The sequence below is a fragment of the Miscanthus floridulus genome, chromosome 3 (genome assembly GCF_019320115.1).
Source record: "Miscanthus floridulus cultivar M001 chromosome 3, ASM1932011v1, whole genome shotgun sequence".
Taxonomy (NCBI): Eukaryota; Viridiplantae; Streptophyta; class Magnoliopsida; order Poales; family Poaceae; genus Miscanthus; species Miscanthus floridulus.
Genome location: NC_089582.1, coordinates 32,733,192 through 32,760,600, shown reverse-complemented (window position 1 = coordinate 32,760,600; position 27,409 = coordinate 32,733,192). Strand labels below are relative to the sequence as shown.

Below are 27,409 nucleotides of genomic sequence, written 5' to 3'. Positions count from 1 at the left end.
CTGGCCTCCATCACACACACGCTCTCCGTACATGCCTGCTCGGGCTTATCCACTCGTTCCCCTCCGCGTCTCGCTCCCAAATCGAGCGACTCCGTAAAAAAAATCGAGCGACTTCCTATGCGGCGGCGGTCGGCGGCTCCTGCGCGGGCGGCGAGCTGGCGACGTGTCCTGCGCGGGCGAGCGGCGACTCCTGCGTGGCCGGGCGGCGTCTCCTGCGGCGGCTGCGGCTCCTGCGGGCGAGCGGCGGTTCCTGCGGAGGCGACGGGCGGCTTCTCCTGCGGCGGCTCCTATGCGGGCGACCAGCTTCCTGTGCGGGCGGTGGGCGACGGTTCCAGCGCAGCTGCGCTCGTGCTCGGCGCCGACCTGCCCCGCATACGGCCATCCCCTTCCTTTTGCGAGGGCTGCCGGGGCTCCACATCTACACAGCCGCAGATCCACCGGGTACCCAGGCTACCGGCAGCCTGCACAGACCACCCTCCGGCTTGATGGCGCCCTGGAGTTCGTTATTTTAGTTGCTATAGGTTCTTTTTTATCTAATTCGATAGTAGGATCTGAAACCTACAGATTCCGAGGTCAGTTCTAAGATGGGGACATGGTATTGTTTTGATTTCAGTTTTGGTTCAAAACTAGTGGCATTGCTGGATTCAATTTCAGATAAGCTACAAATTTAGTGTATTTTTTTTGTGAGTGATCTGAAAAGGGTTCTTTTTTGTGGTAGCAACAGGTCTATATATTTACGATTAGTAGTTGTGAACTAAAATATTTATGTGATATAAAACACATGTGTTCTCCGAATTGTTGGGTCTCACAGCACTTTAGATCATTGCTGAGTTAAGGAACTGGACATTTTGTGATTTCTGCAGATAACATCCATATATAGCTAAATAGATTGTTGTACCTTTTTTCAGGTTTGATCTGAGTAGCTTGTGCCTTTTGCTTGGCTGGTAAGCTCCCTTCATTGCCCATGTGAATGGTGAATGTCATTCATTTATAGCTTCCTCCTATGTAAGAATCTGATTGTCTCTAGCAACTTTTTAGGTATGAATTGAGGATCTGTGGAGGCAACGATCTGTGTACCGTGTAACAGTACTAGCATCGACAGATTTCAAGCAACAAAGCAGTAAGTATCATCAATTGTGCATTTGATTGAGATGACATTTGTGTGTTAGACATTAAGTCGAATGTATCTGTTTGTAAGATGCATGCTTCGTTATATCTTTTTCTGACATTAACTACAATGCCTCTATTGGTTGATTGCTGTGCCAATTTGTTGTGAAACTAAAATATATGTGTTGTTTCTTGTCCTTGTTATGTGCAGAAAGTGTGATATATAGAACAGTACTTGACTTGTTGGGTGGGGTGGTGCAACAGGGCAGTTTGGGCCTTGCTTGCCAAATACTGGACTTCTGATGAGTACAAGACTGAGTACAAGACAAAGAGACGCAGAGGCCAAGAATCGCGCATGAGTTCTGATGATCCAGCTCAAAATAGAGGAGGTTCAATAAATTTTGCAGACACAACAGTTCTTGGTATGACAAATGCTTGTGTCTTGATTATTTTAGTTAGGAACCGTTGGAATCTGCAGCTTATAATTCTTGTGCAGCTTATAATTCTGCAGCTAGCTTATTTTAGTTGTGACAAATGCTTGTGTTTTGATTATTTTAGTTAGGAATCGTTGATATATGTAGCTTATAATTCTTGTGCAGCTTATAATTCTGCAGCTTACAATTCTGCAGCTTATAATCTGCAGCTTATTTCAGTTATGACAAATGGTTGTCTTTATTATTTTAGTTAGGAACGGGTCAAATCTGCAGCTTATAATTATTGTGCAGCAATTTTTCACCAACGTAGCAATTTATGCAACTACAACTGCATATTCCTGTGAAAATTCTGTCTCTGAAAACTGAATGGAGACTGAATGATGAAAACTGTCACTTTTTAAGGCTTTTTTTTTATGTTCATGCTGCTGGACAAGGACCGAGATCATGTCATGCTGATGCATGATATTGTTTTTTTTTTCTTTTAGATTGGCTAAGATCATGTTATCTACCTACTGAATGTCAATGTGACCATGCTCCTGTAGTCCTGTTATCTACCTACTGAATGTGAATGTGACCATGCTATCTGCTTATAATCTGACCGACGCATAATTTGTGGTTTTAATCTTACAGGAATCTAAATTTGGTAGAGGGCAGAGTGGGATAAACACATTAACTCCAAGGAGTGCTCCAATCCCTAGCTAGAAAGCACAAAACAGATTGGTATGCTCTGCACAACATGATTTCATTTGTTCTGTAAACTGAATTGAGGCATCCTTTGATATATTTTCCTGTTTCTATGTTATGATGAGTACATGGCATTAGCTCCAGATTAGTGTGAATTGGTGTACTTCCTGGAAATGCTTAAATATATGTTAGAGTTGAGAAAAGATTGTTGTTACTTGATTTGAATTATATATATATATATATATATATATATATATATATATATATATATATATATATATATATATATATGCTTTGTTGTTTACATGGAAAAGCAAAAAACAAAAAAAAAAATTTAGAGGTGGCTTCCCCGAGTGCCTGTGCTGTGGCACTCGGGGAAGAGGGATTTTTTTAAAAAAAACAAATTTCTTCCCCGAGTGCCTGAACTGTGGCACTCGGCAAAGAGTATTTAAAAAAAAAATTCAAAAATCTTTCCCGAGTGTTGCACTCGGGGAAGAAAATCAAAAAAAAAAAAACGACGTCGGCCGTCGGCCAACGGCGTCAAGTCTTCCCCGAGTGCCAGCATGGCACTCGGCAAAGCCTTCCCCGAGTGCACGATTTTTGACACTCGGGGAAGGCGACTTTCCCGTGAGAGGATTAGCCGGAGGCTCTTCCCCGAGTGTTGCACTCGGGGAAGGCTTCCCCGAGTGCAACTGGGCCTTCCCCGAGTGCAACTGGCACTCGGGGAAGCCAGCAGTTCCTGTAGTGATTCCACTTCTGCGCTCCCCAAAAGAGGCCCAACTCGCGCGGCCTAGTGAAGAACAAAGGACAAGCCCCCCCTACCATAACGCACCCACACCACACCCACTCAGCCACTCGCTCACTGCCCACACGTGGCATGCCACATGAGAATCCCTAACCCTACTTGCTCTGCAGCGGTGATAGCGGCAGCCGGCCTACCAACCAGAGCACTGTAGCTCAAGCCATACCTTGAACCGGTGTCGCGGTAGGGATGAGCAGGAGAAGAGCTGGGAGCGGCACAGCGCCCCCCCCCCCCCCCCCCCCCCCCCCCGACGACTTGGTGTCCAGTGGAGTTCGAGCCTTGCGGCTTACTACAGACTACCCATAACGTGTCGCTCTGTTAATAAAGGTGTAACCTGTACAGACAAATGTTTTTCTGTGTCACTTTAAATTTACATTGGCGAAGCCAAATTTAGAATCTGAGAGAAAAAAGAATCTCAAAGAAGGCCTAGCCAGTTTTGAAATTTAGCTAAGCCGATTTCCCCAAAATCAAGAGTTGGCCAATTTTGGGTGCGAACGAATATACTTTAGTATGGGGTAAACTCTCCCGTTTGTTGAGAAAAAGGCCTCAAACAGGAGGTATCGAAATATGTCTCACTACTACAACAACTTCATCACCGTGGGCTCTAAAGTGCTCATCACCACCGGTTTTTGCCCTTGATCATGAAAGTCGGTCGCAAACTGGCAATGAAAATATGCATTAGTTAGCTGGGCTAGCTACCCAAAATTGGGTGTCATACTGAAGACTATCATGTCATAGACATAACATGAAATTTATGTGTAGAGTACTAGATAAAGTACCCCTCCGATTTGTAGAATTATGTATTGGCTTTCAAACAAACAATTAAATATTCTTTGGTGACCAAAACAAACACTATATAGAGAGCCAATATATTACTATGTAACACCCTAAAATTTGCTTTTCTTTAAATAGAATTAAATTCATTTAATTATGAATTTTTGCGTACATTTAAACCTAGGGAAAATAATAATCTTTATTGAAATTAAAACTCAACATAAGTTTAGCAACATGGTTGAGTATTCATGCTGTTGCATATCATTTTTGTATCGTGTGGTTTGAAATCGAATTTCCAATTGATTCGAATTTGCATTTAAAAATTGTTTGGAAATTGGTTCAGAAATAGAAAATGAAATTCTCTCCCTCCCTTGGCTTTTGGCCCCAAGGCCATCTTCCTTTCTCTGGTTCCTGGCCGCAGGCCTGTTTCCTCGCCCCGCTGGCCCAGCTGCTCCGCTTGGCCTGGCCTGCTTTTCCTCCACGACCGCGGCCCATTCTGCTTCACTGCGTTGGCCGCTCAGCCTTCCCCTGCAGCCAGTAGCCGGCCCATCTCGGCTTGGACAGCCGCCCCGCGCCCTCCGTCGCTACCACCCCGGGGCCACGCGTCAGAGCTTTCCCCTACCTCGCAACGTGGCCGCGCTGGACTGTGCTCCGGTTGAGTCCGCTGCCGCACCGTTTCCCCTCCGTCTTGCGTGCGCTCCAAGCCAGCGCCGCCCCATAAATAGCAATCCCAGGTGCCTCCGCCCTCCCTTGACTCTAGTGCAGCGCCGTCCGAGCCCTAGCCTCACCATCCCGAGCTCGACGGATCTCGAAGACGAGAAAAGCGCATCCGCCGCCACTGCTGGACGCATCTCCGTCATCACGCTCTGCCTTCTGCTCTCCGCATAGAGGTTACAAAGCCACAGGATCCATTTTCCCCCTCTCTCTTCCGGTCTCTGTGTTCCTCTCACCGCCGCCGATTGTTCGCAGGTGCAGAGCTTCCCGTCGAGCTGCACATCACCACCGAAACCTCCCCGGCCGACGCAAGTACCCTAGGTGAGCTCGCCTTACCATGCTCTATCTCCTGGTATTTTTCCCGTCAAGTTTGGAGCTCGGTAACCCGATTCCGGTGAGGTCCCGCCGCCGTCAGTGGCAAGCCACCGCGCCGGAGTTCTGTTCCGGCTGGCCTGAACTTCCCAATCCGCCCCGGCCGTCCGATCTAAAATCAAAGTCCAGGATTAGAACTTACCCCTTCGCTGGTGATTTTACAAAAAGGCCATTATAATTATTTCAGTCTTAACCCGCAGTCCCCGGATTATTTCAAAAGGACCCCTGCGCTTTTCTGTTATCGAACCCACAGTCCTTCGCGCATTCCACAGATTATGCCTTCTTGTTTTAAAAGCGAATTCTTTCCGGTTACTTAAAAGTACGTTTTCACCTATTTACAGTTTTGCCACTAATCTTGTTTTAGCCGTAAAATCTCCGTTTTAACTCCGATTTGACTCGTGCAAATTTAGGTTCGTAATTAAGTAACCTACATGATCATACTACTGATGAACATGTTTTCAACTTTTAAAATTCGAGGTTAGATTTAATCTATTATTTTACTAAAGGAAAACTTGTTTAATTCATAACTTCTTCGTTTTAGCTCCGATTTTTGTGATCTTCGCGTCTGTGTGATCGTAGCGAGACGTAGATTCATTTTACAAACTTTTCATCTTGATTTTATGTTGATTGATATACTATTCTAATCTATAGCTTTGTTTGCTATGCATGATTGTATGGATGCCTGGGTGGTGCTGTTTGATCTCGAGTAGACAGTGAGTTTTGAGTTGGTGATCTGGAGCAACACTTTGAGGATCAAGACCAGCAGCGATACTTTGAATTAAGGCAAGTATAATATGAGGCTCCTTGTTACCTATTCACTGTAATGAAATCTCAATTCATGTGCATATGTTAATGAACTGCTTGGAGTCTACCTACCTTGATATTGATTATCATGTCCTTGATATACCTATGGGTTTTGCATGTGGGTGGTATGCTCAGTTTGCTCCAACTAATATTTATTAAAGGTATATGCAACATGGTATTAAAAGATGCTTTTAGCAACATGGAACCAAGGGGGCTAGAGCATTGGGCCTTTTCTTAGGGTGCTCTAGTTTCTCTTCATAAGGACTTAACTTTAAGTGATAACCTAGGACTTACAGTACAACCATGAGGACTATATGGCTCTGGTCTTAGTCTAGTACCTTGCTCTTTCTAGTTTGTAGCAGTTTACCGAAAGGGCAAGAGGGGCATACCGGGCTGGGTATGGGCCTCATCCCGAGGGTGTGTACTATGCTGCGGGTATCAGTGCCACTTGTGGAGATGACTCCATAACACTTGGGAGATGGAATCCTTAGCGACTGCTCCTTATTAGAACGACTGGGGAAAAGCTTCGTAGTGTACCCTGCCTGCTCACCTTGGAAGTGTTTTGGGAGTTGCAAACCCAGGCATATGGGTAACACGACTCGTGGTGAAAGTGTACAACCTCTGCAGAGTGTAAAACTGATATATCAGCCGTGCTCACGGTCACGAGCGGCCTGGACCCTTACTGAATAGTTGGTTACTCGGATGGTTTGGGTTATGATTAAAATTGCTGATATCTCTAATTATTTATATTCGGGAGCCTAAGCATAACTTAGCAACTTATGATTAATAATAAAATATGACCAACTAAAAGTGCTTACCGCAGTTCAGCCGTGTCAAGCCTTTTGATCCTGCATCCCCTCATGTTATGCTTGCTAAGCGGTAGAAGCTTACGCTTGTTTTATTTCAATACTTCGGCAAAATCCCGGATGGGTACCAGTTGGAGGTTTTTCAGTGGAGTTTTCCAAGTGGTGTTAGGCTTGTGATGAACCAGTTGAAGATTCCTGTGGTGTTGGAGGCTTTGCCAGAAGAATAGAGTTATAGTATATACTGTAAAGTAAGACTATGTCTTTTGTAACAACTACTTATGCGCTATGTAATAATGGCATTATCTTTGATATTACCCTTTCATTTGTAACTTTATGTGTGAATTGAATTTCTGGGCACACATATGGTGTGTATCTGGTTTTGTCCTTAAAACCAGGTGCTACAAAGTGGTATCGGAGCTATGTCGACTATAGGACGCAAGCCTAGTTAGAAAAGGGTCGTTTTAAGGTTCAGAATTCGCTATGAAATCCTTGATCTATAAACCTTGCTATTTTCTCCTATACTATATTATTGTCTTTGATGTTCATCTCCTCCTTGTTGCTATAAATTTTGTCCCTATCTACACCCCTTGTTTTGAATTGCTTTTAGAGCTATCACTTACCACATTCTTGCGCAACATGAAGGTGAAGCTATAGAGTTTTGAGCCCTTTATACAACAAGAACGCTAGTAACATGAGTAGAGTCATTGAGTCCTAATGCTTGAGATGTGAACCTGTAATGATTGAATGGTTGTCTTGATGTTCATGCTTGATTTGGATCTTTGTAATGATTGTAATGATTTTGTGGGTTATGCTCACAATTTCATTTAGTTTACATGATAAGGCATAAGGACGAATGATTAGATAGTTGGGTTGGTCTTTTTCATCTCTGCGCGTGCTGTTTCTGAGCAGTCAGTGTTCATCGGGTTATATCTCCTAAGGTAGATGCCCAAAAGTCATGGATTACAACCAATAATTGTGCTAAATGTTGCAAACAGATGGTTTCTACTAGGAGAAGTGCTTCACGTGATGCCAGAAGGAATGCCCCTAATGTTAATCCACCGCCACCAGAACCTCCAACTATAGAGCAATCTATGATGACACAGACTCAATTGCTACAGACCTATGTTCAGAATGTATGCATCAACCCATATCAAGTACCACCAAGGGACAAGCGTGGTGAATTTATGAAGGGACATCCGTTGACATTCTCTCATGCAAGCAACCCACTAGAAGCTGATGACTGGCTTAGAGCCGTGGAGCGACAACTTAACATAACTAAGTGTAATAACCATCAGAAAGTGCTTTATGCATCCGGTCAACTTCGAGGAGCAGCTTCAGACTGGTGGGAATTATTTCAGGTTGGGAAAGATGTAAATCAGATTTGTTGGGAAGATTTCAAGACTGCCTTTCGATCTTATCATGTTCCATAAGCTTTGGTAGAAATCAAGGAGGAGGAGTTCCTCAACTTGAAACAAGGTTCCATGACAGTGTGTGAATATCGTAACAAATTCACTCTGTTGTCACGTTATGCTCCAGGAGAGGTGGTTAGTGATGCTAAGAAACGGAAACGCTTCTTGAAAGGATTAAATGATGGACTTCAACTATAGTTGATGACTGTTGAGTATCCTGACTTCCAAACTTTGGTGAATAGAGCCATTTTGATTGAGAATAAGCGTCGGGAAATAGAAGAGAAGAAAAGGAGAATTCAAAGCCAATCTATTGGTAGCAACACACGCCCCCGCTACACTCCCCAGCAAGAATTTCAGCAGAGATACCAGGAACCAGCTAGTCAGTGGGATTCTGATCCTCCTCAACAACTCCCTCAACACCAGCAAGAGCAACAGTATGTGAACCAGAGTCCACCTCAGGAACCCATCATCAACTCCCCAATGAAGGATAGTGTGCCCAACACCCCCTCTTCAGGCAAGAAGTGCTACCATTGTGGTGATCCCGGTCATTGTGCGGGTCAGTGTCCAAAGAAGCCAAATAAGCAACAATCCCACAACGGAAACCATAAACAACGGACTCATGTGCAAGGCAGAGTCAATTATGTGGCGATAGAATCTGCACAAGAAGCCCGCGATGTTGTGTTTGGCACATGTCTAGTCAACTCAAGCCCTACATCGGTTTTGTTTGATTCTGGAGCTTCACATTCCTTTATTGCACATCGTTTTGTTAAGGAGCATAATATACCAAAGTGTCCTATGAAGAAACATATGTTAGTTGACTCACCTTGTGGGGATATACACGCTACACTAATGTGTCCTAGTGTAAGAGTTGAAATAAGGGGGGTAGAGTTTGTGGCAAATCCGATTGTGCTGAAGTCTTCAAGCATAGATGTAATTCTTGGAATAGATTGGCTAAATCCATGAAAGGCTATTATCCAAGGTGAGAATGGTACAGTTCACTTGACATCCAAGTCAGGAGAAGAAGTTATATGCAAGGCAACTACAAAAGGAAGAAAGGTGTGTAGTGTCAATCAGATGGAATGTGTAACCATAGATAAGACTAATGTTGTTAATGAGTTTCTAGATGTTTTTCCTGATGATTTGTCGGGTATGCCGCCAGATCATGATATTGAGTTTATTATTGAGCTTTTACCTAGAACTGCACCTATAGCCAAGAGACCATATCTGATGGGAGTCAAAGAGCTAGAAGAACTTAAGAAACAGTTAAAGGAGCTACAGGATAAAGGTTTCATACGTCCTAGTTCTTCACCATGGGGAGCCCCAGTTATATTTGTTGAGAAGAAAGATGGTACTCAGAGGATGTGTGTGGATTATCGCTCTCTCAATGAGGTAACCATCAAGAACAAGTATCCTTTGCCTAGAATTGATGGTCTGTTTGATCAATTACGAGGTGCTTGTGTGTTCTCCAAGATTGATCTTCGCTCTGGTTATCATCAGTTGAGGATTCGTTCATCGGACATTCCCAAGACTGCCTTTACCACTCGGTATGGATTATATGAGTACATGGTTATGTCCTTTGGATTGACTAATGCCCCCGCATACTTCATGTATATGATGAATAAGGTGTTTATGGAATATCTCGACAAGTTTGTTGTGGTCTTCATTGATGATATTCTAGTCTTCTCCAAAACAGAAGCAGAACACGAAGAGCATCTGAGATTAGTTCTGCAGAAACTTAGAGAACATCAATTGTATGCTAAACTAAGCAAGTGTGAGTTCTGGTTGAAGGAAGTCTCTTTCCTTGGGCATGTTATCTCTAATGGTGGAGTAGCTGTGGATCCTAAGAAGGTTAGTGATGTGTTGAGTTGGAATCCGCCTCAGGATGTAAGTGAAGTCCGGAGTTTCCTAGGAATGGCCGGATATTATCGAAGGTTCATTGAAGGTTTTTCTAAGATTGCCAAGCCTATGACATCTCTACTTGAGAAGAATGCTAAGTTTGTATGGACTGAGCAATGCCAAGCTAGTTTTGAAGAGTTGAAGAAAAGGTTGACTACAGCTCCGGTGCTGGTACTACCAGATCTGAACAAGAGTTTCTCCATCTACTGTGATGCATCTCGACTTGGTCTGGGTTGTGTTCTTATGCAAGAAGGATGAGTAGTGGCTTATGTGTCTAGGCAACTACAGAAGCATGAACTAAATTACCCCACCCATGATTTGGAGTTAGCAGCTGTGGTTCATGCGTTGAAGATTTGGAGATATTATCTCATTGGGCATAAGTGTGACATCTATAACGACCATAAGAGTTTGAAGTACATTTTCACTCAGTCAGATTTGAACTAGAGGCAACGTCGTTGGTTAGAGCTAATCAAGGATTATGATTTGGAGGTACATTATCACCCTGGCAAGGCAAATGTTGTAGCCGATGCTTTGAGTCGAAGGAGCTATGTTAATGCAGCCCTAGTGACACAGTTACCTAAGGAGTTATGTGCTAAATTCGAGCATATTAATTTGGGAATAGTTGCTAATGCAATGGAATTAGAAGTGGAACCTATACTTGAACAAGGGATCCGCAAGGGTCAGTTGGAAGATGAGAAAATCAAGGAGATAGCAGAACTTATTACAATTGGCAAAGCACCCGGTTTCCGATTGGACGATCAGGGGACAGTGTGGTTCGGAAAGAGAATATGTGTGCCAGCGATAAAGTCCATTCGAGAGATTATTCTAAGAGAAGCTCATAACTCAGCATACTCTATCCATCCAGGTAGTACCAAGATGTACCTAGATCTGAAGGAGAAGTATTGGTGGTATGGTTTGAAAAGAGATGTGGTCGAGTATGTAGCGATATGTGACACATGTCAACGAGTCAAGGCAGAACATCAAAGGCCAGTAGGTTTACTTCAACTTATGAAGATACCTGAGTGGAAGTGGGAAGAAGTTGGTATGGATTTTATTGTTGGATTACCACGCACTCAGGGTGGCTATGACTCAATTTGGGTAATAGTAGATCGGTTGACTAAGGTTGCTCACTTCATACCAGTCAAGACTACATATACGGGTGCAAAGCTGGTAGAATTATACATGCAACGGATAGTATGTTTGCATTGAGTTCCTAAGAAGATTGTGTCAGATAGAGGTACTCGGTTTACATCACACTTTTGGAAGAAATTGCATGAGTCTATGGACACTAAGTTGAATTTCAGCTCAGCTTATCATCCACAAACTGATGGACAAACAGAGAGAACCAATCAGATCTTAGAGGATATGTTGAGAGCTTGTGCTTTGCAATATGGTACAAGTTGGGATAAGAGTTTGTGTTACGCTGAGTTCTCCTACAACAATAGTTACCAGAAGAGTCTCAAGATGGCACCATTCGAGGCACTATATGGTAGAAAGTGCAGAACTCCATTCTTCTGGAATTAGACAGGAGAAAGTCAAGTGTTTGGACCTGAGATTCTCAAGGATGCTGAAAGGCAAGTGCGGACTATCAGGGAAAACCTAAGAGTGGCACAGTCAAGATAGAAGAGTTATGCTGACACTCGGAGAAGGGAATTGGTTTTTGAAATAGGGGAGCAGTTTACCTAAAGGTGTCACCAATGAGAAATGTGAGAAGGTTTAATATGAAAGGAAAATTAGCACCAAGGTATATTGGACCTTTCAAGATTTTAGAGAGACGTGGAGAAGTAGCTTATCAGTTGGAATTACCTGAGAGTTTGTTAGGTGTACATGATGAGTTCCATGTGTCTCAACTAAAGAAGTGTTTGCGCGTACTCAAGGAGCAGATACCGTTAGAGGAGCTTACAGTTAAGGAAGATCTTACGTATGAGGAATTTCTGGTAAAGATTTTGGAGACGGCGGAAAGAGTTACAAGGAGCCGAGTTATAAAAATGTGTAAGGTTCAGTGGAATCGGTATACAGAAGATGAGGCTACTTGGGAAAGAGAGGAGGATCTAAGAAAAACATACTCGTAGCTTTTTGAGTAAGTATCGTCCGAATCTCGAGGACGAGATTCATTTTAAGGGGGGTAGAATTGTAACACCCTAAAATTTGCTTTTCTTTAAATAGAATTAAATTCATTTAATTATCAATTTTTGCGTACATTTAAACCTAGGGAAAATAATAATCTTTATTGAAATTAAAACTCAACAAAAGTTTAGCAACATGGTTGAGTATTCATACTGCTGCATATCATTTTTGTATTGTGTGGTTTGAAATCGAATTTCAAATTGATTCGAATTTGCATTTAAAAATTGTTTGGAAATTGGTTCAGAAATAGAAAATGAAATTCTCTCCCTCCCTTGGCTTTTGGCCCGAAGGCCATCTTCCTTTCTCTGGTTCCTGGCCGCAGGCCTATTTCCTCACCCCGCCGGCCCAGCTGCTCCGCTTGGCCAGGCCTGCTTTTCCTCCACGGCCGCGGCCCATTCTGCTTCACTGCGTTGGCCGCTTAGCCTTCCCCCATAGCCAGCAGCCGGCCCATCTTGGCTTGGACAGCCACCCCGCGCCCTCCGTCGCTACCACCCTGCGGCCACGTGTTAGAGCTTTCCCCTACCTCGCAACATGGTCGCGCTGGATTGTGCTCCGGTTGAGTCCGCTGCCGCCCTGTTTCCCCTGCATCTTGCGTGCGCTCTAAGCCAGCGCCACCCCATAAATAGCAATCCCAGGTGCCTCCGCCCTCCCTTGACTCTAGTGCAGCACCGTCCGAGCCCTAGCCTCACCATCCCGAGCTCGACAGATCTCGCCGACGAGAAAAGCGCATCCGCCACCACTGCTGGACGCCTCTCCGTCGTCACGCTCTGCCTTCTGCTCTCCGCATAGAGGTTACAAAGCCACAGGATCTGTAACAACCCAAAAATCCACACACCAAAAATCACAACTACAAAATTTTTGTTCTAGCCCTATGTGATGTTGAGTGACACATGTAGAAGCCCAACCCTAGTTTTGGATTGGATGTGACCCAACTAGGTTAAAATTATAAGCATAGTTTGGTTTTATGCCACATGTGTAATTAAATTCCTAAATAAATCATGCATGCATCCTTAAACCCACTTGTGATTTGGATTCTTTTGCCTTATGTGATGTTTAACTAACTTACTTAATATTTATGATAAACTCTAGCCAAATTGGCAACAAATAAAAGAGAAAGGAAAGAAGAGGGAGCAGCCTAGGCACGCTCACCATGGCCGAGAGCACAACCATGGCGAGACCACCGCATCTTCTACGTTGCGGTAAAGGCGACGTTGACACCTCGACTGGATCCGCCACGACGAGAGACACACTGCGCTCACCTTAGCCGAGGAAGGAGCCCACTGGAGCCCTATGTTGCCGCACCGCACCTCGTCGGAGCGCCACCACCTCTGTTTTGCCCCCACCACCGTGGCCAGAGCCACTAGGAGCACCAGGAGCTCCGTCAACACACCCACCATGGCCATAGAAGCACCGGGGAGCTCACACGCTCCTCCAACTGGGCTCTCGCTACCATCGCAGCCCTGTCCATGCACGCCGACGAACCCATGCCACCGTTCGCCGTGGCCAGAACCCTAGGAAGCCCTAGTCACCGACCACACCGACCACGTCCCGAGCAACTCCGCCGAGCAGCTCCGACCACGACCTCGCCGACCACGACCACGCCGACCACGTCCCGAGCAGCTTCGCCGAGCAGCTCCGACCATGACCTCGCCGACCACGACCATGCCGACCACGTCCCGAGCAGCTCCGACCACGACCACGTCGTACACGTGAACTAAACCCTGGGAAGGAGTCAGTGGACCATGTCCTTCATAGACCGGCTCTGCAGTCTATGGACCAACGCAGGCGGGTTCACCATGAACCGCACCTCACCTGCGCCCGCGGACCACGGCCCGTTAGTGGCCCAGTAAGACAACGTGGCCGCACCAGCGCACGCCACGTGGCGGGCCAAAGACCAGCCCATATTCAGGCCCAACCGGCCCAGTTTGGACCCGGCCTAAGCTGACCGTTGACTGGGCCCACAATTCAGCAACACAGAGCCCTGGCCCCACCTGTCAGCACTGATAACGCTGATGACGTCATGCTGATGTCAAGATGACGTCAGCAGGACCCCCACCTGTCGGCTCGAAGCCGAGCCGATGATGTCATGCTGACGTCAGCAAGCCACGTGGACTAGTCACAGTGTGACACGTGTCAGCCCTGAATTAATCAGCCTTAATTATTTTTAGAGATGATTTAAACTTTGGAAATTCATAACTAATTCATACGACCTCAGAAAAATATGAAACTAGGACCAAAATTCATCTAAAATCGAGCTTTATGCAAAGAACCCATGTTTAAGTGCATTTGGCTCTTTTGAATTTTCATTGCTTCTTTGTGCTACTCTATAGACGTCGCTAACGCGACTATAACTCGAATATATGTAGACTCGGAGGAGAACTAGACGGACGAGGATCGTGAGTACCATGAGGAGTACAGAGACGACTACACTGAAGGTGCCATATCCCACCCAATCTCGTAGCACCTATTACGCATGACTAATATAGAACTGCTTTTGCTTTACTTTAATGTTATCATCATACTATGATAGAACTTGCATGGTAGTATGCTTACTTGATGGCCTTTACCTTGACGCAACCTTACCCCTGCATACCCCGCTATTAGGCTAGACACACGCTTGCTGCTATATTTCATTACCTATACTTCTACTACGCTTATACTACATCAATGCGTGGTGGAAACTGGTGTTATCTGGACTATGGGGAGAGTGTTGCGTGTGTGACTTGGGTGTGTGGAGGGCGAGGGTTGTGTCGACCAAGTTAGAGTATACGACGAACCTGGGGCAAGTCTTGCCATGGGGTGCTACCTGGGCACCCCTAGAAATGGATACCTGTGGTGGGTAAATGGTATATGAGGTGGACCTGGGTGTGAACCTATGATGGGTGGAGCTCGAGATGGAGGTGCTGTGGTGGCACGATAAATAGAAACCCTGATGGAGACATTTTGGCTTGGTCATCCCTAAGGACTTACTAGTACTCAGATTCACCGGGAAGCCTTACGTACCACTCGCCCTATATGGTGCGGGACGGCTGGACTACTTGGTAGGATTTTGCCACTACTGCTAGGTTGATAGCGGACAGTGTAAGGAGGTACGGGGCGTGGAGGATTTCCCCCACACCCTTCTGAGACTTCATGGAGACCTTGTGGACCCGGCTCATGACTCACAGTTTTAGCCACCCCAGACTGGACTTGGGGTGTACCAGGGCTGAATGGTAGAGTAGCATTATCCTAGGCTAGCAAGCGGCCGGAATCAGCCCAGTTGACGACGGTCAGCGAAGAAGGTAGATCTTGTGGTTATGTGAAACCTCTGCAGAGTGTATGGTTGATCGATCGATACATGTGCCGACTTGTCGGCTATGGACCTTTCCTGGGTTTCGCTTAAACTAGATAATGAGATGAGTCTTTCTCTTCTTCCCCCGTAAGAGAGTGTTGGTCGTAGCCTGGGGCTATGGGCCTTGAGATAGTGCCGAGAGGGAGTTGGCCTGTCGACTGAGCGATGGTATTGTGGTGATGTGGCGATGACATGGAGATGGTGGTATATTGATCCTAGGAGCGAACCTGGCTTGGGAAAGGGAATGGGGTGGAATGTGTGTGGGAATGGTATTAAAACTTGACCAACTATTATTATATACTTGATATGCTAAAACATAGGAAACCCCAGCCCTATAGGTTCCTTTTGATTATATCCAACTTGCATCCAATTTCTACAAAGCAATGCTCATAGGGTGGGAGTGGCCAGTACAAATCGTACTGATACATTTTGGCACACAGGTTCTGCTGAGGAGTTTAGCTCCGAGGAGTTTGACGGTTGAGGGGTTCGTACCTACGCTCGAGTTTGGCGATCTTATCTTTAAGCTGTTCTGAATGAATGCTACTTTTGATTCCGCCAATACGGTGATGTAATAATTTATGTAATTCCGCACTATTTGTACTCTGATATTACGTTGTATGGATGTGATATTTGACTAGAATTCGGGTAATATGATCTACAATGGTCTTATTACACTTCGACTCTGTGGATTTCCCTTCGCGGAAATCAGGTCGCTTCAGTTGGTATCAGAGCCATACTTGACCATAGGACGAAACCCTCCGAAATGGACGATAGAATAGGACATGAATAGCCCCTCTTTCGGTTATATACCGACCCTGCATTTACTTTTATGCAAGGCTTATCTATTATTGACCTGCTAACACCTGTTCCTTAAAACATGCAGATGGCAACGAACGTCGACTGGCCGCCTCTAGGACCGCTACCTCTAGACCACGCCAAGCTTACCTTCAACCTACGTGAGCTCGGGGGTTTTGCACAGACCCTCTACCGAGTTCTCGTCACGTTAAGAGTCCCCAACGAGCTTGTCAAGGTCACCTGCACCGGGAAGCCAGCTTAGGAAGGAGGAATCGAAGGACCGATTGTCACCTCAGCCCAGTTCCTAGCTAGCACTACCTTACCTTCTGTCCCAGCTTTCACCGAGATGACTATAGAGGACACAGTCGAGGAGGGACTGCAAGCTATCTCACACAAGGCACTTCGCAGAGTGATAAGGGACCACTACGAGCACCTGAAGACGACAGAGTTCCATCTACTTCCCTAGGCCCTCGACCTCAGCCTTACCCCTAGTGAGTAGAGTTTTGCAGCCGGCAGAGTTATCTTTGTCGAGGAGGACAGATGCCTTCGCATCTTAGCTATTCACCTACTAGAGCAGGACAGGTACGTGACCCAGCTGGAGCAGAGGAGACATCAGAACTAGGCCCTTCTGTGGGAGTACCAGGAGCGAGACTCGTAGGGAGCATAGGAGCGAGCTAGTCTACTAGAGACAGTTGCCAAGCTATAGGACGAGCTCAACCGTCGTGAAGAAGTCCATAGAACCAAGGTCGCAAACTTACAGGACAAAGTCGCCGACCTAGGCAACAGGAACTGCTAACTCGACAGCAAGGTCTTGGAGTTGCAGAGAGAGTTGGATGACAAGAAGGCCGAGTTCAACCGCAGAGGAGATAGAGAGAGGTCCAAGTGGATTGGTATGCTGAAAATCCAATCTCAGAACAAGACCATGACTCAAGAGCTAGAGGAGTTTAGGTGGAATGCCGTTCGCAACTAGGGTCACCTGATCGAGGCACTCAGGCAGAACGAGTACCTATAGGACAAGTGTGAGAGGACATGGCAGGCTTGGCAGAAGTCTGATAGGAAGCGCCTCAGGGAGATGAAGGGTATGTGGGATCAGCTACCCAAGAAGATTCGTAGCAAGATGAAGCCTAGGATAGAGGAGTTTGAGTTAGCCTCGACTCGCCTCAACCTAGATGCCTACCCTACCCTACCTGAAGCCAAGCCTACTGAGGAGCTCACCGAGGCCCTGAAGTACGTGTCCCGACTTCACAAGTCAGACGAGGAGATCGAGATCGAGAACAGTCGTATCCCAATTGCGGTGTACGAGTTAGAGTAGAATGACCCTACATGGTCATGAGTCATGTTAGTAGCTTCCATAAGCTATACCCCATGATGTACCCCTTATGAGATGTAATATGAGACACTATGTGTAGTACGATTCTCGCAAGTCTTTAAGTGTAGCTACTGGAGATGATGCTATGCAATAAAAACCCATGTAATGAATGTTTTGGATCTTATTGCATCTTATGGATCTTATTGCTTCTTTGTAATGAGTGTTGGATAGAATAAATGTTTCTTTAAATCGTCAAAATCATATAATCATACTAAGTTATAAGCACTTATGGCACAAACACTAAAATTCCCATGATCCGTGTTGCAGATGTCAAACTGCCGATCTGATCGCCTAATGAACCATGGACGTGCACCCACCCCCGAACCAGTTGAACCAAATGGGGGGCGTGGTGGCAACAACCGTGGCCGTGGCCGTGGCCGTGGATGTGGACGTGGACGTGGAGGGATACCCTTCAACCTGGAGAATACCCCGCCACCTGAGGAGAATATTCCACCACCACCACCACCGAACCAGGTAGAAGTGATGGCACAACAGACCCAACTTCTTGCAGCTCTGGTTAACGGAGCAAACCGTCGCTAGGGAGGTCAGCAGAATGACTTCCAAAGGAAGCTAGAAGGATTTCTGAAGCTAAGGCCACCTACCTATGATGGCACCGACCCTGACCCGCTTGTAGCCGATGACTGGCTCAAGGAGATGGAGAAGAAGCTTGACCTCACTACTTTCACCGATGATGAGTGTGTTGGAGCAGCCGCACACCAGCTCACAGGTGTAGCACATGCCTGGTGGGATAGTTTCAGTGATTCCCATGAGGACCCTGCCAACATCTCATGGGATGAGTTCGCTGAAGCATTCACTGAGTATCACATTCCCAAGGGTATCATGGAGGCCAAAGCCGAGGAGTTCTGCAACATCAAGATGGGAAAGGATAGGGTGACTGAGTACACCACTCGTTTCACCAATCTTCTTCGCTATGCACCTTCCTATGTTGTGAACTCTGAGAAGGAGAAGTTGCACTATTACCGCAAGGGACTTAACCCGCACATCAAGCTGAAGTTTGGTGGTATTGAGAGTAACACATTGCGTGCTCTGGTGGATCGCTGCATCCAGATTGAGAAGGATCATGCTGAAGCTAGAGAGGAGTATAGGGAGAGGAAGCGTAAGCCTGAGGAGTCCTTCTGTGGCCGTGATCGCAAGAGGTTCCACAAGGATGCACCATCCAGGGAACGCTCTCGCCACAATAGGGATGACAACCCCAGATCGAGTAAGAGTAGTGGAGCCTACACCACCAAATACTCCCGCCCTGCTCAAGATCATTATACCCAGGACCGTTATGCTCAGGACCGTAACACTCGGGACCGTTTCAACCGTTCCCGCTCTGTGAATGAACGCCCAGCATAGAACCGCTCCGCACCAAGCACTGGAAACTAGAAGGCACCCGCGCCAACCCCTACAGGCGGTATGCCTTTCACCTACTTCGCTTGTGGCCAACCGGGTCACAAAGCTGCTGAGTGCCCTCAGAACTCAGCCGCTCAGAAGTCTTAGTTCAAGGGATCTACTACCCATGGACATCTCAACCATCTGGACACCGAGGAAGCACAGGCTGCCCCTGACGTTGTGTACGGTATGTTTTTAGTTAATGGCAACACTGCATCAGTTCTATTTGACTCTGGAGCAACTTGTTCTTACATATCATCCAAGTTTGCACGAGAGCATGACCAGCCTGTAACCCCATGTGGAAAGCCTATCATCACCAGTTCACCTTTAGGAGACTTAAAGTGCACCCACATCTATAAGGGAGTAAGTCTTACCATTGAGGGTCTTATCTTTGAAGCCGACCTAACCCTGTTACTTTCCACAAACCTAGATGTCATCTTAGGCATGGATTGGCTAACCATTCATCGAGGTATCATATCATGTTCACCTAGATACGTCCAAGTGACCCACCCATCAGGCCAAGTTATTAGATGTGAACCCCAGTCCAGAAAGTCCACCTCTATCCTATGTGCCCTTAAAGCCAGTTTAGAATCATAGAAAGAGGAGAAGACAGTTCATGATGTGCCTGTGGTCAGAGACTATCCTGATGTATTCCCTGAAGAATTACCAGGTATGCCACCAGACCGTGATGTAGATTTCATCATTGATCTTCTGCCGGGAACAGGACCCATTGCCAAGAGACCCTATCGCATGTCAGTTGATGAACTGGCCGAGCTCAAGAAACAGCTTGATGAGCTCATCTTGAAGGGATATATCAGACCCAGTGCTTCACCCTGGGGATCCCCTGTTCTGTTTGTTAAGAAGAAGGATGGCTCAATGAGAATGTGCATTGATTACCGAAACTTGAACGCAGTCACCATTAAGAATAAGTACCCTCTACCAAGAATCGATGATCTGCTTGATCAGCTTCGAGGTGCCAAGTATTTCTCCAAGATTGATCTCAGATCTGGTTATCATCAGATGAAGATTCGAGAGGGTGACATCCCGAAGACAGCTTTTGTGACTAGGTATGGGCAGTTTGAGTTCACTGTGGTATCCTTTGGACTCACGAATGCTCCCGCCTACTTCATGAACATGATGAATAAGGTTTTCATGGATGATCTGGATAAGTTCATGGTAGTATTCATTGATGACATTCTTGTTTATTCACCCACCATAGAAGAACATGAACATCATCTGAGAACCGTGCTTGAGAAATTAGCACAACATCAGCTCTACGCAAAGTTTAGCAAATGCGAATTTTGGCTACAGGAAGTTGCCTTCCTAGGCCATGTACTGTCAGCTGAAGGTGTTGCAGTTGACCCAGCCAAGATTGAAGCTATGAAAGAGTGGGATCAACCCCGTAATGTGACAGAAGTCAGAAGTTTCTTGGGATTGGCTGGATATTATCGCCGATTCATTGAGAACTTCTCCAAGATAGCCCGTCCAATGACCAACCTTCTGAAGAAGACTAAGGAGTTTGAATGGATGCCCGAGTGTGAACAAAACTTCCAGAAATTGAAACAGAAGCTTACCACAACTCCTGTGCTAGCATTGCCTGATATTAGCAAAGATTTTGTGGTCTATTATGATGCATCCCGTCAAGGACTTGGTTGTGTATTGATGCAAGGTGGAAGAGTGATAGCATATGCTTCCCGACAGTTGAAAGAACACGAGAACCGTTACCCAACCCATGATCTTGAGTTAGCAGTAGTTGTGCATGCTTTGAAGATCTAGAGGCACTACTTGATAGGCAACAAGTGTGATATCTATACCGATCACAAGAGCTTGAAGTACTTTTTCACTCAGGAAGATCTGAATATGAGGCAACACCGATGGCTAGAATTGATCAAGGACTATGACCTAGAGATTCACTATCATCCGGGAAAAGCTAATGTAGTCGCAGATGCTCTCAGTCGTAAGAGTTACTGTCGCACTTTGATCACATAATCCGTACCACCTGAGCTCAAGGAAGAGATTGAAGATTTCCAGCTTGAGATGCTACCACATGGCTTGTTGAATGAGCTCTGCATACAGTATGATCTCACAGATCGCATCCGTCAAGCTCAGGAAAATTGTGAAGCGATCAAATATCTCTGTGGTCTGATGAAACTAGGCTACAAGACCAACCACCATGAAGATGAACAAGGAACCATCTGGTTCAAGGACAGAATCTATGTTCCTTCTGATCCAGCACTACGAGAGGAAATTCTGTCAGAAGCTCACGATTCCAAGTACTGTATTCACCCTAGAGGTTCAAAGATGTATCAAGACTTGAAGAAACACTTTTGGTGGAAAGGCATGAAGACAGACATTGCGGGACTTGTGGCACAATGTGACACTTGTAATAGAGTCAAGGCAGAACATCAAAGGCCTGCAGGATTGTTAAAGCCCCTTGACGTTCTCGAGTGGAAATGGGAGAACATATCCATGGATTTCATAGTTGGATTGCCCCATTCATAGAAAGGCAATGATTCCATCTGGGTGATTGTTGATCGTTTGACCAAGATTGCTCACTTTGTACTAGTTAAGACCAAGACCAATGCCGAAAAATTAGCAGATCTATATGTTGAGCATATTCTCAGACTGCATGGAGCTCCCTCTAGAAATGTGTCTGATCATGGTCCTCAGTTTGTGTCCCGATTCTGGGAAGCCCTGCACAAGTCCATTGGAACCAAACTTGATTTCAGTACCGCTTACCACCCACAGACAGATGGACAAACTGAACAAGTAAATTAGATCTTAGAAGACATGCTTCGCGCTAGTGTACTGAATTATGGCTCTAATTGGGAGAAATGCCTACCCTATGCAGAGTTCTCTTACAACAACAGCTACCAAGCTAGCATCAAGATGTTGCTGTTTGAAGCGTTGTATGGCAGACCTTGTAAGGCACCTTTGATGTGGTCTCAACCGGGTGAAAGATCATTCTTTGATTCCGCTAAGATCCAAGATGCAGAAGAAGGAGTTGCTCAAGTAAAGGAGAATTTGAGAATTGCCCAAAGTCGATACAAGAGCTATGCTGACAAAAGAAGAAGATAACTTGAGTTCAATGTGGGAGACTTCGTCTATCTCAAGGTATCCCCGCTACGTGGAACTGTCAGATTCCATGTGAAAGGAAAGCTAGCCCCTAGATTTGTTGGGCCATACAAGATACGCAAGAGAATTGGAAAACTCGCTTACAAACTTGAGCTACCCGAGGAATTGGCGGGTGTACATCCCGTATTCCATGTCTCACAGCTACGCAAGTGTTTGAAAGTGCCTGATGAAGTAGTTCCAACTCATACACTTAACATTCAAGACACTCTCGAGTATAAAGAACATCCTATCAGAATTCTGGGAAGAGATACCAAAGAGACCCGAAGCAAAACTATTCCTATGTGCAAGATCCAATGGAGCAATCACACTGAGAGAGAAGCAACATGGGAGAAAGAGTCTGACCTCCGGCTACAATATCCTTACCTTTTCGAAGAGTACGTTACGCTTTAATCTCTGGGACGAGATTCTGTTAAGGGGGTAGGACTGTAACAACCCAAAAATCCACACACCAAAAATCACAACTACAAATTTTTTGTTCTAGCCCTATGTGATGTTGAGTGACACATGTAGAAGCCCAACCCTAGTTTTGGATTGGATGTGACCCAACTAGGTTAAAATTATAAGCATAGTTTGGTTTTATGCCACATGTGTAATTAAATTCCTAAATAAATCATGCATGCATCCTTAAACCCACTTGTGATTTGGATTCTTTTGCCTTATGTGATGTTTAACTAACTTACTTAATATTTATGATAAACCCTAACCAAATTGGCAACAAATAAAAGAGAAAGGAAAGAAGAGGGAGCAGCAGCAGCCCAGGCCTGCTCGGCCTTGCGAACCAGCCTCGCCTGCCCTTTCACGCATGTAGCCCACGAAGCCAGCCCAGCATCGCCGCCCGCACGCGCACAGCCGCTGACAAGCCGAGCCCACTCGTCAGCCATCACATGCAGCACGCAGCCACATCGCGCCAAGCGCCTGACGACCTAACCCCGCTTGTCAGCATAGTAGCATCTTCTCCCTCTCACCCATGCATTCTCCACCACGCGACCAGGAGCTGACCAGCGTGGCAGGCGCGGGCCTAGGGTCATGCAAATCGCATGACCTTGTTCCCCTACGCCGCGCCTACGCTACCGCATGCGGGCCGTCGGATGCGCTACACGTATCACCACCGCCCAATCGCCGTCCGCCATTGGAGCCCTTGGAGCTTGGCTATAAAAGTCAACATTCGTGAGCCCTAACCCTCAGCCCGTTCACCGCCGCCGCTGGTGGCACAGCACCACACAGCGTCAAGCCGAGAGAGAGGGAGGAGGGAGAAGCAAGGAGGAGAAGGAAGCCGCTGCGGGGAGGACCTTGCCGAGACCTAGGAGCGTCGCCCCGATCAGCTACAGCGACGTAGCTGCTCGGCACGGCACTGCATCGCCTCATCACGGCCTCGCCTCGCCACTACACCACCATCCTATCGCCTTCGACACCCTGCGGTGAGCCATCTTGCTGAGACCACCTCCCTAGCCAAATGGAACGTGCACCGCCATGATCAAAACCTTGCTAAAGCTTCGAGCTCCATCCTAGCCCAACTAGTTAGATAGGGAGACCACCATGGCCACGCTTGCCGAGACCCAGGACGCGCCATGTGCGCTGCCATCAGCTGAAAGGAGGACCGAGCTATGACGTTGTACATCGGAGCAGGAGCGCACATGCATAGGCACGCTCACCATGGCCGAGAGCACAACCATGGTGAGACCACCGCATCTTCTACATTGCAGTAAAGGCGACGTTGACACCTCGACTGGATCCGCCATGACGAGAGACACACTGCGCTCACCTTAGCCGAGGAAGGAGCCCACCGGAGCCCTGCGTTGCCGCACCGCACCTCGTTGGAGCGCCACCACCTCTATTTTGCCCCCACCACCGTGGCTAGAGCCACTAGGAGCACCAGGAGCTCCGTCAACACGCCCACCATGGCCGTAGAAGCACTGGGGAGCTCACACACTCCTCCAACTGGGCTCTCGCTACCACCACAGCCCTATCCATGCACGCCAACGAACCCACGCCGCCATTCGCCGTGGCCAGAGCCCTAGGAAGCCCTAGTCGCTGACCACGCCAACCACGTCCCGAGTAGCTCCGCCGAGCAGCTCCGACCATGACCTCGCCGACCACGACCACGCCGACCACGTCCCGAGCAGCTTCACCGAGCAGCTCTGACCATGACCTCGCCGACCACGACCACGCCGACCACGTCCCAAGCAGCTCCGCCGAGCAGCTCCGACCACGACCATGCCGTACACGTGAACCAAACCCTGGGAAGGAGTCAGTGGACCAAGTCCTTCATAGACCGGCTCTGCAGTCTATGGACCAACGCAGGAGGGTTCACCATGAACCGCGCCTCACCTGCGCCCATGGACCATGGCCCGTTAGTGGCCCAGTAAGACGACGTGGCCGCACCAACGCACGCCACATGGCGGGCCAAAGCCCAGCCCGTATTCAGGCCCAACCAGCCTAGTTTGGACCCGGCCTAAGCTAACCATTGACCGGGCCCACAATTCAGCAACACAGAGCCCTGGCCCCACCTGTCAGCACTGATAACGCTGATGACGTCATGCTGATGTCAAGATGACGTCAGCAGGACCCCACCTGTCTGCTTGGAGCCGAGCCAATGACGCAATGCTAACGTCGTGGTGACGTCAGCATGCCACGTGGACCAGTCACAGTGTGACACATGTCAGCCTTGAATTAATCAGCCTTAATTATTTTCAGAGATGATTTAAACTTTGGAAATTCATAACTAATTCATACGACCTCAGAAAAATACGAAACTAGGACCAAAATTCATCTAAAATCGAGCTTTACGCGAAGAATCCATGTTTAAGTGCATTTGGCTCTTTTGAATTTTGATTGCTTCTTTGTGCTACTCTATAGACGTCGCTAATGCGACTATAACTCGAACGTATGTAGACTCGAAGGAGAACTAGACGGACGAGGATCGTGAGTACCGTGAGGAGTACAGAGACGACTACACTAAAGGTGCCACATCTCACCCAATCTCGTAGCACCTATTACGCATGGCTAATATAGAACTGCTTTTGCTTTACTTTAATGTTATAATCATACTATGATAGGACTTACATGGTAGTATGCTTACTTGATGGCCTTTACCTTGACGCAACCTTACCTCTGCATACCCCGCTATTAGGCTAGACACACGCTTGCTGCTATATTTCATTACCTATACTTCTACTACGCTTATACTACATCAATGTGTGGTGGAAACTGGTGTTATCTGGACTATGGGGAGAGTGCTGCGTGTGTGACTTGGGTGTGTGGAGGGTGAGGGTTGTGTCGACCAAGTTGGAGTATACGATGAGCCTGGGGCAAGTCTTGCCATGTGGTGCTACCTAGGCACCCCTAGAAATGGATACCTATGGTGGGTAAATGGTATATGAGGTGGACCTGGGTGTGAACCTATGATGGGTGGAGCTCGGGATGGAGGTGATGTGGTGGCACGATAAATAGAAACCCTGATGGAGACATTCTGGCTTGGTCATCCCTAAGGACTTACTAGTACTCAGATTCACCGGGAAGCCTTACGTATCACTCGCCCTATATGGTGCAGGACGGCCAGACTACTTGGTAGGATTTTGCCACTACTGCTAGGTTGATAGCAGATAGTGTAAGGAGGTACGGGGCGTGGAGGATTTCCCCCACACCCTTCCGAGACTTCATGGAGACCTTGTGGACCCAGCTCATGACTCAGTTTCAGCCACCCCAGACTGGACTTGGGGTGTACCAGGGCTGAATGGTAGAGTGCCATTATCCTAGGCTAGCAAGCGGCCGGAATCAGCCCAGTTGACGACGGTCAGCGAAGAAGGCACATCTTGTGGTTATGAAACCTCTGCAGAGTGTATGGTTGATCGATTGATATATGTGCTGACTTGTCGGCTATGGACCTTTCCTAGGTTTCGCTTAGACTAGATAATGAGATGAGTCTTTCTCTTCTTCCCCCGTAAGAGAGTGTCGGTTGTAGCCTGGGGCTACGGGCCTTGAGACAGTGCCGAGAGGGAGTTGGCCTATCGACTGAGCGATGGTATTGTGGTGATGTGGTGATGACATGGAGATGGTGGTATATTGATCCTAGGATCGAACCTGGCTCGGGAAAGGGAATGGGGTGGAATGTGTGTGGGAATGGTATTAAAACTTGACCAACTATTATTATATACTTGATATGCTAAAACATAGGAAACCCCAGCCCTATAGGTTCCTTTTGATTATATCCAACTTGCATCCAATTTTCACAAAGCAATGCTCATAGGGTGAGAGTGGCTAGTACAAATCGTACTGATACATTTTGGCACGCAGGTTCTGCTGAGGAGTTTAGCTCCGAGGAGTTTGACGGTTGAGGGGTTCGTACCTACGCTCGAGTTTGGCGATCTTATCTTCAAGCTGTTCTGAATGAATGCTACTTTTGATTCCGCCAATGCGGCGATGTAATAATTTATGTAATTCTGCACTATTTGTACTCTGATATTATGTTGTATGGATGTGATATTCGACTGGAATTCGGGTAATATGATCTACAACGGTCTTATTACACTTCGACTCTGTGGATTTTCCTTCGTGGAAATTAGGTCGCTTTAGGATCCGTTTTCCCTCTCTCTCTTCCCGTTGTTCGCAGGTGCAGAGCTTCCCGTTGAGCTGCACGTCACCACCGAAACCTCCCCGGCCGACCCGAGTACCCTAGGTGAGCTCGCCTTACCATGCTCTATCTCCTGGTATTTTTCCCGTCAAGTTTGGAGCTTGGTAACCCGATTCCGGTGAGGTCCCACCGCCGTCAGTGGCAAGCCACCACGCCGGAGTTCTGTTCCGGCCGGCCTGAACTTCCCAATCCACCCCGGCCGTCCGATCTAAAATCAAAGTCCAGGATTAGAACTTACCCCTTCGCAGGTGATTTTACAAAAAGGCCATTATAATTATTTCAGTCTTAACCCGCAGTCCCTGGCTTATTTCAAAAGGACCCCTGCGCTTTTCTGTTATCCAACCCGCAGTCCTTCGCGCATTCCACATATTATGCCTTCTTGTTTTAAAAGCGTATTCTTTTCGGTTACTTAAAAGTGCGTTTTCACCTATTTACAGTTTTACCACTAATCTTGTTTTAGCCGTAAAATCTCCGTTTTAACTCCGATTTGACTCGTTCAAATTGTGTTAGATTCGTAATTAAGTAACCTACATGATCATGCTACTGTTGAACATGTTTTCAACTTTTAAAATTCGAGGTTAGATTTAATCTATTATTTTACTAAAGGAAAACTTGTTTAATTCATAACTTCTTCGTTTTAGCTCCGATTTTTGTGATCTTTGCGTCTGTGTGATCGTAGCGAGACGTAGATTCGTTTTACAAACTTTTCATCTTGATTTTATGTTGATTGATATACTATTCTAATCTATAGCTTTGTTTGCTATGCATGATTGTATGGATGCCTGGGTGGTGCTGTTTGATCTTGAGTAGACAGTGAGTTTTGAG

General features: G+C 46.6%; 1 long non-coding RNA gene across 5 annotated transcripts; it reads left to right on the top strand.

Annotated features, from left to right (window-relative positions):
• LOC136545396 (uncharacterized) lies at positions 1 to 27,409 on the top strand. 5 transcript variants are annotated; one of them, XR_010781013.1, is made up of 7 exons: positions 1 to 944; positions 1,039 to 1,120; positions 1,319 to 1,529; positions 2,172 to 2,261; positions 5,598 to 5,670; positions 14,296 to 14,364; positions 15,701 to 15,715. It is a non-coding gene; the product is annotated as an uncharacterized lncRNA (long non-coding RNA). The 5 variants fall into 5 exon arrangements; XR_010781016.1 differs by lacking the exons at positions 14,296 to 14,364; positions 15,701 to 15,715 and adding an exon at positions 27,395 to 27,409 and having other exon boundaries at positions 2 to 944; XR_010781014.1 differs by lacking the exon at positions 14,296 to 14,364 and having other exon boundaries at positions 2 to 944.